The sequence below is a fragment of the Bombus affinis genome, chromosome 11 (genome assembly GCF_024516045.1).
Source record: "Bombus affinis isolate iyBomAffi1 chromosome 11, iyBomAffi1.2, whole genome shotgun sequence".
Lineage (NCBI taxonomy): Eukaryota > Metazoa > Arthropoda > Insecta > Hymenoptera > Apidae > Bombus > Bombus affinis.
The window spans coordinates 1,724,231-1,737,999 of NC_066354.1; the positions used below are offsets into that span (position 1 = coordinate 1,724,231).

Genomic DNA, 13,769 nt, shown 5'->3' on the forward strand with positions numbered 1-13,769 from the left:
TTTAAAACACAACGGAACACTATAAAATCAACGAAGAAGATAATTTCGGAAAAATCTTGGTAGTGTCAAAATCGATCTATGATATTCGGGGCGAATTATTAGATCCTCGATTCTAAGCTTGTAGAGTTGACAGATGCGCATAAATATTAACGGACGTCCAAGGGGATAGAAACGACGAATTGCACGGTGACGTAATATAGAGGGGGATTTCGAGGGTCAGACTGAAGGGAGGACTTTCGTTGAATATTTTAACTGTCTTCCGTAGGATCGCTTAATTAGTAAACACGATAGACTGAGGAAAAGGGGAATAAGGTACGATCGATGTAGAGATACATCGAGTACGTTAAAATCCTATCGACTAGAATAACAAGAGAAAAGAAGTCGAAAGAAAGTGCTAGAATATACTCTGAAACTGGAGATTTTCGACGAATATCTCCTAAGAATGGATCTTCGGCTCGATACTATTCCAATATGCATTTGTCAGAAGGATGTTGATAAAATTGCATAGAAGTCACCAATTTACGGAAGAAACATCAAATTATTGAATTCTATTTCGTTGAACGCTACACGTTAGAAAACGTAGGGAAAAAACGTGGTTTCATTCAACGCCTTCTGCGCGAAATTTCTTCCATTTCGATGAAAAATTTGTCGCCAGTTTTTTCGACGCCAGAAAACGTCGAGAACCTAAGCTTGAATTTATCAGAGCGAGAAGGGAGGGAGGGAGAGAGAGAGAGAGAAATTAAGAGAAAAAGAATGAATAGGCATACAACATGGAGGAAGAAAATTGAGCGGAGAATGAGAAGTCGTGGTTGCTCGAGGTACAGTGGTGAACAGTGTTGGATATTGGATCACTGAAAAAGTTGAGCAACTTTCAAACAAAATTGAGAATATTTTAATAAGACTGTCTTCATTTTGATCTTCTGAGAGTTTTCAACTTCAAGCATTCGTATCTTACTTAATTAATCGGTACGCCCCTTGTCTTAGATTAAATAATAGTAAAATGGCGGAAGATAGAAAGTTTGACGAGAATTTTAACAATGTGCTTCGAGTCTAGTTCGTCCTGCACCCTTCATTTTCTCTATGATATTCTCTTTGTTTTTTATTAATACTGTGAGCGACCACGTGAACGAGAATCGATCGTGTTGCTTCCGCTAATTTAAATAGCAATTAGACGAATGCGCGAATTGATTTGAGTTCTTCTTCCCTTAAGTTTCTTCCCGTAATTGGGTGAGTCGCGATCGATATAATTCTTTTTTCGTTTGACAGCCTTGTCAATAATTACACGAACGTGTATCAGCAAGAACGATTTCCGTTGATTTCATTGTCGTATCGTTACACAAACGCGTCGCGATTATTGCAAACCACGTTTGGGTAATTCCCGTACATAATTACACGAAACGCTCTGATGTAATAGAACGTCACGATAATTGATAGCGTTAAACGTCGCATTAGATTTAAGATACCGTAAACATACAATAGGGAGATTTATTGAATTCGAGTTCATCCACGACTACAAATGTTAATATGTGTAACGATATATTGATGACAAGGTGTTTTAATATGGATCGAAATAATTGTCGTAAATGTCGTGGAATTTATAGTTAAAAATGCTGTACAAGATAATTGTACGCCGTTGTGCACTTGTCTACGCTTGTTTTAAAGTGTTATATGCACAATATTAAGATTGGCAATATATAATCTTATTAACAATCTAAGTAACGATATATTAGTTGACAAAGTGTTCTAACGTATCTTTATACTATTGTCATAAATGTTACACAAAATAGTTAATTTCATATCAAACCATACTACACTTATTTCAAGATTCTGAATCAGTTACACGTATAAAGAAATTAATTTTGAAATTGACGCGAGAAATGTAATAGTCACTTACGGACTATTACATTTAATTGTATCGGGTAATTGCTTATTTATTCTGACCAAGATAAATTTCTAATTTTATCTTCACGAACACGAACACTTGTAAAACTTGTACCCCACTATTTACAAAAGAAGCCCTAACATTTGTTATCCGTTCTCTTTACTCTGTCATTACATCCACCTCACAATTACCTTCTATTATTTTACTCATAGAAATATTACCTGTTTGATACACCACTTGATCAGATCTAAAAATAACTAATCTTTCTATTTGAAACTCCTCGTTAAATGACGAATAATATGTCCTTAAAAAAGAGAGAGATAGAAAACACTTTTAAAACTCACCATTGGTCGAGGGCCGCAATACGGACGTTCACGGTCGCTCGTTGTTCGAAGTTCAAGGAACGTCCGCGATAGTTTGTGGCAACGAACGTAAGAGAAAAAGTCGTTTACCAATCACTTACACAACTTTCGTGATCGCAGCTCTCACCCCGAGTGTTGTTGTTTATGTTGAGGTTACACAGTCGAGCGATGGGATTCGACACTCATAGGGGACCGTTGTTCCGCGGTTGGACGAAACGCGTACGATGGAGTGCGTCGCGACGCCGCGTGCCGACTGAAGCCGTCGTTTTTCCTTCTGGGACCACAGAATCGCCAGGAGGGGGTCGGGTGCGTCTACCGGCGCTGGACGCCAACCACCCCTCCCCCCACCTCCATGTTTTCCGTCCCCTTTATTCGAGCTAGGCGCAGTCTACCCCTACTATGCTACCCCTACTGGCGTGAATTCAGATCCACGTGGTGCGCAATCGTCGACTGGTCGACGCTCGTAACTCATCGAAACGTACTGTTTTACTTTTCTCTTTCAGCAGAGGATTCTACTTTCCTTAGTTAAGAAATAGTATCGTTGGATTATAGATAGCTATAACACAGTAGAACCTCTGTTATCCGAATTAATTGGGGATCAACGGTGTTCGGATAAGAAAATTTTCGGATAATAGGAAAAGTTCCTGATGTGCATCTTCATGTATGAATTTCAGAAAAAAAACATAAATATTAATAACAATACAAGTAATGGAATTAAATATGATTCGATTAAAGATTTATGAGTGACAAATCTCTTCAGCTGCTAAATCACACAACTTTTTCAGCAGATTCAATTCGCTACAGTTACAAAACTTTTATTCCTCTTACCGTCTTAACTCTATTTTAAAAGCTTCAAATACTTCAAAATGTCGAGAAATATCATTACTGCTATTATATCCATGCCTCAATTTATTATTCGAAGCACTTATAACATTAGTATCATGGTCAATTGAAGGAGATTTATTACATTGAAACCACCATTCTACCACGTCGGTATTATCACAGTCATCGAATCCTGGTATTGTATTCAATGCAGAAAGAGCCTCTTCTACATCGTAATATTAACTTCTATTTCTTCCTGTATGGTGTCTCCAATGTATTTCGCTAGCTTTTTTCGCGCTTTTTTTAGTGTTGCACATTTAAAGCCCACTCAAGCATATACCACCACATAACAAGAATTATGTTTGAATTTAATCGGTGATAAAGCTATTTCCTCTTTTCGCTAGTATTATCGTTGATCGTTAATGCGAAACGTATTCGGATAATAGAGAGTTCGAATAATAGGGATTCGTATAATCAAGGTTTTACTGTGTTAATTTATGTCAGATTATTAAAATTTAGGGTATTTACTTTGATTTTGTATTTTGTATCTTACGTTCTTCGTGATAGGGATCAGTAGTAAAATTAAATTACTAATTCCAAAATTATGATTCTCGATTACTTTCATTGAAATTAAGTGTTAAAATGTCTGATTTAGCATTTTTGTCATTTTTCAAAGGTTTATATTGAAATATCTGAAGTTCTCCGTATTTGTTACTTATCGTTCAGAGGCCATGCTAATCAATAAAATAATGTAAATCTAAATTCATAGAGAACTAACAATTACAGAATTATTTTTTAAAATTTATCTCGGAATTTACAAATATTTATACTGTTTCCTTGCAATATATAAAATGGAAATAAGACTTTTGTTTAAGATGTTGAGATATTGTTTTTCTTTTTGATTATATTATATTAAAATAAACCCTTTTAAAATTTATCCTAAAATATATCTATTGAATAACGCCAAAACCAGAAAATCAATAAAATTGTATTTATCAGATTTTTCCATTTAGCTTTCATATATAATATTTCAAATATTTCAAACTGAATGTAGAAAAACAAGACAAAGGTAAAAGAAAATAGAACTTTTAGTATTTTGTGATGTTACAAAGATTTAGATCGGATATTTTAATCAAATGAATGTTTACACAGAGGATATTGACTCTGGGTGGGGCTTATGTTTGTTATATATGAATGTGCGATAGCAATGAAAAGAAATAAAGTTTTTGGAGGAATATAGGTATGAATGTTAATGTGCTAAGAGGAGCGATGTTAAAGGCGAATAGAGACTTCAGGGTGAAAGTTTAATGAAATAGTCTTCGAAGAACTACCTATTGTGAGACGCTTTAAGGCAAAAGAAGAGGATTGTAATTTTTATGTTCATATATTATTACATATCGTTAGGATATACATATTATGTTTCGGAGGAACGTAAATTGTTTCGTAGATGAGGACAGTGGTGACGACGTATCCCTCCTTTTACGTTAATTCTTTAGGATATCATTATTTCGTTTTACTACTCAGAACCTTATTTAACATCAAACATTGCAAGAACGAACTAAATTAAAACATACAAGGCACCCTTCAATGATGTCAAAAAATCCACTCGGAAAACAACCCTTTAATTCTATGCCTTTAATCCACAAATTCGAAACTCCACAATAACATAACACCAATCAACAAACAATTATACAAATATACAAGTTGCCTCTCAATGATATCAAGCGTGTCACCCAAAAAGCAACCCTGTAATTTTACGAATTTTCTTGATCAAACAAATTCTAAACTGCGCATGATATAATATGAGTTAACAAACAAACAAAAGAGAAGAAAGATCCAAACTGAGATTAAAAAGCCAAACTGAAAGGCATAAGCCACCCTCAAACCTCCGAATCCACCCGAAAACCATGAAAAGAAAGAAGAAAGAAACATAACCTAAAGGAACTAAATTACGACACACAAGCCACCCTCGACGACGTAGAGCATGTTATTCCCTGCTACATCAGCTGCTTTTTGCGAAACCGCGGAACACCGTTTCAGACTTTCGTTACGGGGATAGGTTGAAAAGCTGTGGCTCTTGTCGCATTGTGCGCCGTCGAAGCGGGAAACGTTGCGCCCTTCGTCGACCATGCAGCCGACGACGATCGATCGGTGCACCGTAGTGTATGCGCAACAAGGATAACGCTTTGCCACGACATCGTCGAACGAACAAGGATGGTAGAATACGCGCCTCGAAGAGGGCGAGGAAACCAGCAAGCGGAATACCGCTCGTAAATATCGGTGCTGAGTTCACGGGCTTCCTGCCGGCCAACCCTGACGCTTACAGGAAATTAACGAAGTTGCTAAAAAACCTGGGTGCCAACTTCCACACTTACCAACTCAAGCAAGAGAGACCATTTCGAGTGGTGCTACGCAACATCCACCACTCAGTCGACCTAGATGAACTACAGTTCGAACTTCAAAATCTTGGCCATGAGGTACCAAACATAAGCAACATTAAACATAGAATCTCAAAAAATTCACTATCACTATTTTTCATAGATTTAAAACAAAAAGCAAATAACAAAGAAATCTACAACGTCAACCCGCTGATGAACTCCATAGTTAAGTTCGAGCCACCTCTCGAACGAAAGAAAGATGTAGTACAATGCAAAAGGTGCCAAAGGTACGGCCACACGCAGAAATACTGCAATCATAACTTCCGGTGCGTAAAATGTGCAGGTAATCACCCCACTGATCATTTCACTAAATCCCCTGAAACCCCCGCTAAGTGCATCCACTGTCAAGGAGAGCATCCTGCGAACTACAACGGATGCTCAGCCTATAAAACACTACATAATATTAAGTATCCAAAACTGAGACCCAAGGAGATAACCATACAAGAACCTAGACCCCAAAAGCTCACCTCACCATCAGTATCCTATGCGCAGGCAACACAAGGAAACGTAAACAACTCGAAAACCCACAGAGAACACACAGAAAATAGTGCTCCCACCCCACAAAACACAGATAACTTCACCAGACTCGAAAAACTTATCGAGAAGCAATCTGAGCAAATTAACAACTTGCTATCACTTCTCACACTCTTCATGGACAAATTCATACGCACAGAAGCAAAATAAAACCAATGCGAATAGCTCTGTGGAACGCCAACGGTCTAGCTCAGCACAAATTTGAACTAGAACTATTCTTAAAACAACAGCAAATAGACGTGATGCTCATATCCGAAATCCACTTCACCGACAAAAACTACCTCAAAATACACGGCTACAACTTCTACCATTGCAAGAAAAGCACAAGAAGATACCTCGAATTTGATGAAGACATCGCGGGAACCATCGAGGATGTCGTGATGCCAATGCAGGCACTCAAGGATAAGACACCACCCACCGAAAAGGCGACCCGAATCGCCAAGGAAAAAATCCCGAAAGGTGACAAGATCACCAGATATATGAGAAAGTCCCCAGTGGAGGGGAGCGCGTGCAAGACAACGAGAAGCCTGGCCAGGAGCCAGCCGATGGCAACGAGGGACGAAGCGGCCAGCACCTCGGAGCTAGACACACCGGCGGAAATGTCGGACAGCGGCAGCGAAGCGGCGGCACCAAGGGAATGTCTCAGGAGGAAGGCCATGGCGAACAGAGCAACGGCCGAGACCAAAAGCAATGACGAGGACAGTATCGTCATCAAAATGAGCGAATGGAAGGCGATGACGGAAATCATCACAGAAGTCTTCCGCGAAATCCAATGCATAGGTAGCAGACTCTACCTCATGAGCAAAAAGGATACCGACATCAAGAAAAGGAGGGACGCTATCAGTAAAAAAGCGATCAAGCTCCACTCGATGTTGGACGAGATGAGGCTCAAGAGGAACGCTAGGACAGTCACGGCCACCAGGATGACCACCCCCTCCCCCGGGGAGGAGTGAGGAGAAGGAAGGAAAAAGGAAGGAGATATCGCCCGTCGAGGGGAAGGGCGACACCAAGAGAAAGAGACCAACGACCGTGGAGGCCTCCTATGCAGGAGCCTGTGCCGGCAACAGCTCGGCAAAAGCGACTACGGACTGCACGGACAGCAATGTAAAGGATGACTGAATCCCTGTCCGCGGAAGGAGAGGAAAAAGAACGGACACCCCGACGGTGGCCAGGAAGGCGAACGCAGGAAGGGCGGCATTGGACAAGCCAAAGAGGCCGGAGGGACCGAAGAGGATACGTAACAGACCCGAAGCCATCCTCGTCAAAGTAGGGCAAGACAAGGAGTGAATCCAGGTCTACAAAGACTTGATGGGGGCAAGGGAGACCCTAAAAGAGAGCTGTGGAATTAGGAGGACCAGAACAGGTGACATTCTGATTGAGCTGAAAGCAGGTAGCAACGCCAAAAAGACCGCGGCGGATATGAACACGGCGCTAAGAGGCAAGGTGAGAGCGCTACCAATGCGCGACAAGACCTCCGTAGAGATCAGGGATATAGACCCGCTCGTAGGCAAGGAAGAACTAGCCAGGGAGATAGTAATGCAACTGGGCATAAGCGACATCACTGAGGTCGAAGTAAAGACCCTAAAAATGGCGCCGTGGGGCACCCAATCGGCAATAGTGACGATGCCGAAAGCCTATCTGGCCAAAGAGGGGGCGAGCCGGAAGATCAGAACCGGCTTGACGGTAGCCTCGATAAAGGCACTACCCAATGTGGTAAAGTGCTACAGATGTCACATGTTCGGGCATATCGCGAACAAATGCACGGCGATAAGCCCTGGAAAGGAGATTTGCAGGAAGTGCGGAGCCAAAGACCACACGATAGCTGCCTGCGCCAACGCACCCTGCTGCTCCATCTGCAGCAAGGAGAAAGGAGTGAAATTTGACCACGTAACCGGATCCCTGGCTTGTCCAGAATATAGAAGGCGGTTGAAAGCGAATAAATGAGGATACTGCAGATAAACCTCAACAGATGCAAGCTGGCGCAGGACATGATGCACCAATGCGCGATTGAACTTAGGCCGGATATAATAATAATTTCCGAGCTGAACAGGCAGCTACCGCACTGGTTTAATGACACCAAAAGAGACGCCGCGATATGGGTCACACTCCTCAATGGCAAACTGCCTGATGAAACAACAGAGGTCAAGAGCGACGGGATAGTGGGCGTCCGCGTCGGCGACGTCTTCTGCTTCAGCGGATACTGTTCGCCCAACATAAATAAGCTAGCATACTCCGAATACATAGACACGCTGTCGACTATGACGAAGAGCGTTGCTAGAAGACACGACAAGGTCGTCGTGGCCGGAGACTTCAACGCAAAGTCAACCTGTTGGGGAAGATCGACCACAGACAAGAGAGGGAGAGTCTTAATGGAGGCACTAAGCGGCCACCGGGTGTTTCCATTGAGGCTCAAGGAAAAGTACACCTTCTTCATGAACGGGAAGACGAGCTTCCCCGACATAATAAGCGTATCCAATAAGGTCAGCGAGATACACGCCGGAAGCGCGGTCTTGGACAAATACTCGGCCTCGGACCACCTGTACGTGCTCCACAGGTTTAAGGCGAGGAGGACCCGAACCGTATCGAAGTTCTACAGATACGTGACCAAGGACATGTCGCCGGAGGAGTTCCTGAGCAGATTCGACGACACACTGAAGAAGGAGGACCTCAACGCGGCTATCGGAGAGGATGGGGCCGAGCCCTTGCAAAAGAGCATCGAAGGTACGTGCGAAGGGATGCTAAGGAAGTCGAACTGTGCGGCGAGCCGCAAGTACGCGAACTACTGGTGGAACCCGATGATCGCGGAACTGAGAGCGCAGGCGCACAAAGCGCTCAGGAAGGTGACAAGAGAAAGGAAGAAGAATGCCGGCAACACCGAGCCCCTCGTCAACGCCTACAAGGAGATCTGAAGGCAGTTAAAAAAGGAGATCGCCCGCAGCAAAAAAACAGCTTGGGCAGAATACTGCAAGATACTGGAGAGCGACCCTTGGGGCAAACCCTATCGCACGGTCATGAAGAAATGTAAAAGCAAGGGACCAACCAACGACATGCCGATCGACATGGTGAAGGCAGTCCTACAGAGGCTATTCACTTTGGGACACGGACCCCCCCATTATGAGGGCCGCGAAGAGGCAGAGACCGAAGAAGAAGGAGATATTAGCCTCAGCGTCGCCATCGGCGAAGGCGATGTCGTCGATGCCGCCGGAAGAATGAACACCAAGAAGGCTGCAGAAGTCGATGGCGTGCCGGGCGAGATCGCGAAGCTGGTAGCGAGTCGCAGGAGCGAGCTCGTGACAAGGGCGTTCAACGGCATCACTGAATCAGGAAGGATCCCAGTCTGCTGGAAGACGGCCAGAGTAATACTGCTAAGGAAACCGGGTAAGGATCCCAGTCTCCCTAACGCGTACCGGCCGATAAGCATACTCCCAACCATGAGCAAGATCTGGGAAAAATGCTTTAAGAAGATCATCGAGAGATGCATCGGAATGGACCCGTTCCATCGGAGGCAATATGGCTTCAGAAAGAAGAGGAGTACGGTAGACGCCATCACGCAGGTGATGATGTTTGCCAACATCTGCAAACAAAAGAAGGTAATATGCGTGATGATCACCCTGGATATTAGCAATGCCTTCAATTCGCTCAGCTGGAAGAGCAAGGAATTTGACGAGGAATTTGACAAGAGGAAGCTGCCATGGAAGGTCAAAAGGCAAATCGGCAGTTACCTATCCGGAAGGAGGATCATCGTGAGCAACCAGCACGGCACGGTGGAGCACGAGGTGGCGGCGGGAGTCCCGCAGGGATCCATCCTCGGACCATTCCTGTGGAACTTGGTATACGACCGGTTGCTCGAGAGACTCGACAACATGCCAATGGTCAGAGCAACCGCCTTCGCGGATGATCTGGCCATCACATGTTCCGTTGGGAGGAACGAAGAGGCCTCCGCCAAGGTCAACACGATGGTAAGGATCGCCAACGATTAGCTGGGAGTGTGGCGGCTCCTGTAATCCGGCTACTCGGAGGCTAGTTATGATGGAGGGTCTGAGAGCGGGGGTTCCTGTTGGTGCGGGACTCACGTTGACTGGGCGTCCGCGCTAAGCTCGCCATCAATATGGACATCCTGTCGCGGAATCCAGGATGCCCAGGTTGGCTAGGGAGAGGCGAAACGGGTCAGGGGGGAAACCCAGCAGCCAAAAGTCTCCGTGGCGGGCAGTAGCGGGATCGCGCCCGGGAGTGGGACCGCAGTGACAGCCTGGTCAATATGACTCGACTCATAACATTTGCTAGAAGCATGGGAGCGGTGGCGCTCGCAGCTTTTGGAAGAGGATGTGGTACGCCCTCATCGAGCAGTCCGCGCCGTCCTACCCAACTGGGATAAGTGGAGAGAAGAAGGCGGGGTCCCGCTGACATTCAGAACGACTCAGGTGCTCACCGGCCACGGGGTGTTCGGTGAGTACCTGCTCAAGATCCGGCGAGAGGTGACGTCCATCTGTCACCACTGCGGGGAGGAGGAGGACACGGCGCAACACACGCTGGAGGTTTGTCCGGCGTGGGAGGTACCGCGACGCGTCCTACGGCTCGAGATCGGCGAGAGATTGGCCCCCGACACGCTCATCGAAGCCATACTCAAGGGACCCCAGGAGTACATAGCCGTCCGCACCTTTTGCGAGCAAGTCATGCTCGTGAAGGAGCGAGTGGAGAGAGAGAGGGAGAAAGCTCAGCATCCCAGCAGAGCGAGACATCAAGGAGTCTCCGCGCGTCACGGAGCGGCGGCACCCCCGCCGTAAGCGCGCCCAAGGAGTCATCGAGGAAGTAACAAGACCCAAGGATAAGGGCGCTAGGGGGCGTGGTCCCCCCCTGGCGGCCCCGATCTTCTGTCTAATAAGGAGGTCTCCCGCCCAGCAGGGAGATAGACGACGAGGAGCGCTTGGTAGTATTCGCAAGAGACCCCGAGCCCTCCTCGAACAGCCGTCTGGAAGACCACCGTGGAGTTTTAGTCGGTAAGAGTCCGACACTACCCAGCTGCGTGCAGCTGGATGTCCATGAGGATTTCTCCACGATAAAAAAAAAAAGGATCGCCAACGATTGGTGCACGAGTGTCGGGCTCACCCTGGCGAGAGAAAAGACGGAGGTCATGTTCATCACAAGCTTGCGAGTGCCGAGAGTTGTGAAACTCAGGTTGGGCTCCTCGGACATCGAAACGGTCGATCGCATCAGGTATCTCGGAGTCGTCATTGACTCCAGTCGGAGGTTCAGTGCGCATATCGAGATGGTGTGTAACAGAGCCGACAAGTTAATAGGAGCCCTTAGGGGAATTCTACCCAACATCAACGGGCCGCCCAGCTTGGCTTGTAGGCTCTACTACAATGTGTGGGAGTCCATCGTAACTTACGGAGCACCGGTGTGGGCTAGAGCAGCGAATACCGATAAGAACAGGAAAAAGCTGAAACGAGCACAACGAACGGCCCTGTGCATAACAACGACGGCATACCGTACCGTCTCCCACGCGGCACTTTGCGTGTTGACCGGGAATCTCCCGATTTACATAAAGATAAAGATGCTCGGAGAGACCTACGAGAGGAACAAGATCCATGGGTCCAGGATTGGCACGGATGACGGCTGCAAGCTGAAGGAGGAACTGGAGGCGATTCGCAAGAAGGCCCAAGAGGACTGGCAGAAGGAGTGGAACAACTACAAAAAAGAAAATATCACAAAGAAGATAATACCGAGTGCGCTGCTATTTACCAAAAAGAAGATGGACATCGATCACCACACCATGCAGTTGCTAACCGGGCATGGGAGCTTCGGTCTCTATAGGAAAAGGATTGGCAGGGACAGCGACAGCAACTGTCTCGACTGTGGAGACCCGAACGACGATGCAGAGCACGCCCTCTTCGCGTGCCCGAAGTGGACGGACAGAAGGATCGAGCTGGAGAACGCTCTGGGCGGGAAGATAGACGTGGGCAATCTGATCGCCACGGTGACCGCCAAGGACGAGAGCTGGAATAAATTCAGGCAATTCTGCAAGACCGTCATGTGTCACAGGAGGGTGACAGCGAGGGCCTGGGAAGAGGCAAGGAGGAGAACGAGCGAAACAACAACTACGCGGAGCAATGAGGGCAAGAACATGAAACAACGAAAAACCGCAGAAGGAGACCAGCCCAGTATTCTGAACTGGCTGAGAGGACGACATGAGCAGTAACTGCCCGAAGAAGTAGATACTACGGGGCACGAAAGGACAACCCTGATGACTGCCGACAGGTTTTACCGGGGTTGTCTGCCCCCCAAGCGGAGGAAGAAGGAGGAGGGGTTTTTAGTGGGTATGGCAACGACATCCGACCGACTCCCACATAACTCAGTGATGCGGGTCACTGGGCATGCGTAATAGCATTTTCCCCTCCCCACGCAAAAAAAAAAAACTTCTACCACACCCATCACCCCAGCGGAAAGGCCCACGGCGGCACCGGAATCATAATCAAATCAAACATTAAGCACTACGAACTTCCACCATTCCAGAAAGACTACCTCCAAGCAACAAACGTTGCAATAGAAGACTGTCATGGTACAATCACCACTTCAGCTGTATACTGCCCTACCAGACACTCCATCGCCAAAGAAGACTTTGATAACTTCCTGGACACCCTGGGCAATAGATTCATAGCTGGAGGAGACTACAACGCCAAACACACCCAATGGGACAGCAGACTGGTTACAGTAAGAGGCAAAAACCTCCTCAACAGCATAATAACCAACAACCTCAACTAACTTACAAAATACGAACCCACATACTGGCCCACCGACACAAACAAAATTCCCGATCTTGATTTCCTCATAACTAAAAATATCTCGTCGAGACACGTCCAAATCAATTCCTCGGCTGATCTCTCCTCTGATCATTCCCCCGTGATAGTAACAGTCAGTTCAACTATCATCGAGAATATACCTAATGGCTCCATTCATAACCAACACACCAACTGGCAGCTCTTTAGAGAAGTCTTTACCCACACAACTTCAGCCTCAACTTCACTAAAAACCAATGAAGAAATCGAAGCAGCCACGGAATACCTAAACACGAGCATAATAAACGCTTCTCCACACCGGCAAAAACGTCCACCAGCAAACACGAATATCCCCAGTACATATTAAAAAAAAATAGCAGAAAAACGTAGACTAAGAAGAATATGGCAGACCCATAGAACACCGGAGGACAAACGCAAACTAAACAACGCAACTAGAAAACTATCCAAAATCATAAAAAACTACAATAATGACTGTTTTCACAAATATCTCGCCAGCTTGTCCCCCACAGCCGACTCCAACTATTCACTATGGAAGGCCTCCAGGAAACTCACGCGCCCCCCACAAATAATACGCCCCCCACAATCCGCCGCCCGCAAGGTGGATGGGCGCGTAGCCCTATAGAAAAAGCCAACCTATTTGCCAAACACTTGTCTGAAGTATTCAAACCCCATTCCTCCATAGCTGCTGCGGACGTTACCGAATACCTGCACACTCCTTTCCAAATGTCCCCTCTTATTGAACCCTTCACTTCTGCAGAGATCATAGAAGCAATCAGTCGCCTAAACCCCAAGAAAGCAGCAGGTCACGACCTAATAGGAAATAAAGCAATCAAGGAACTTCCCATAAAAGGGATCGCACTCATCGCATCAATCTTTAACGCTATCCTCCGCCTTGAACACTTTCCTAAGGCGTGGAAAATCTCACTGATCACCC

General features: G+C 45.8%; 1 protein-coding gene across 4 annotated transcripts in view; it reads right to left on the reverse strand.

The window, feature by feature from the left end:
• The window catches only part of LOC126922039 (uncharacterized), a 129,902-nt gene extending 127,333 nt beyond the window's left edge, over window positions 1–2,569 (reverse strand). Inside the window, exon 1 of one of the 4 annotated variants that reach the window (XR_007712640.1) lies at window positions 2,227–2,531. The gene's annotated coding sequence lies outside the window, so the exon portion shown is untranslated. Of the gene's footprint in view, window positions 1–2,226 lie in introns of all 4 variants that reach the window. The other 3 variants (XM_050734207.1, XM_050734209.1, XM_050734205.1) reach the window with 3 other exon arrangements.
• Between the last annotated feature and the right edge of the window lie 11,200 nt (window positions 2,570–13,769).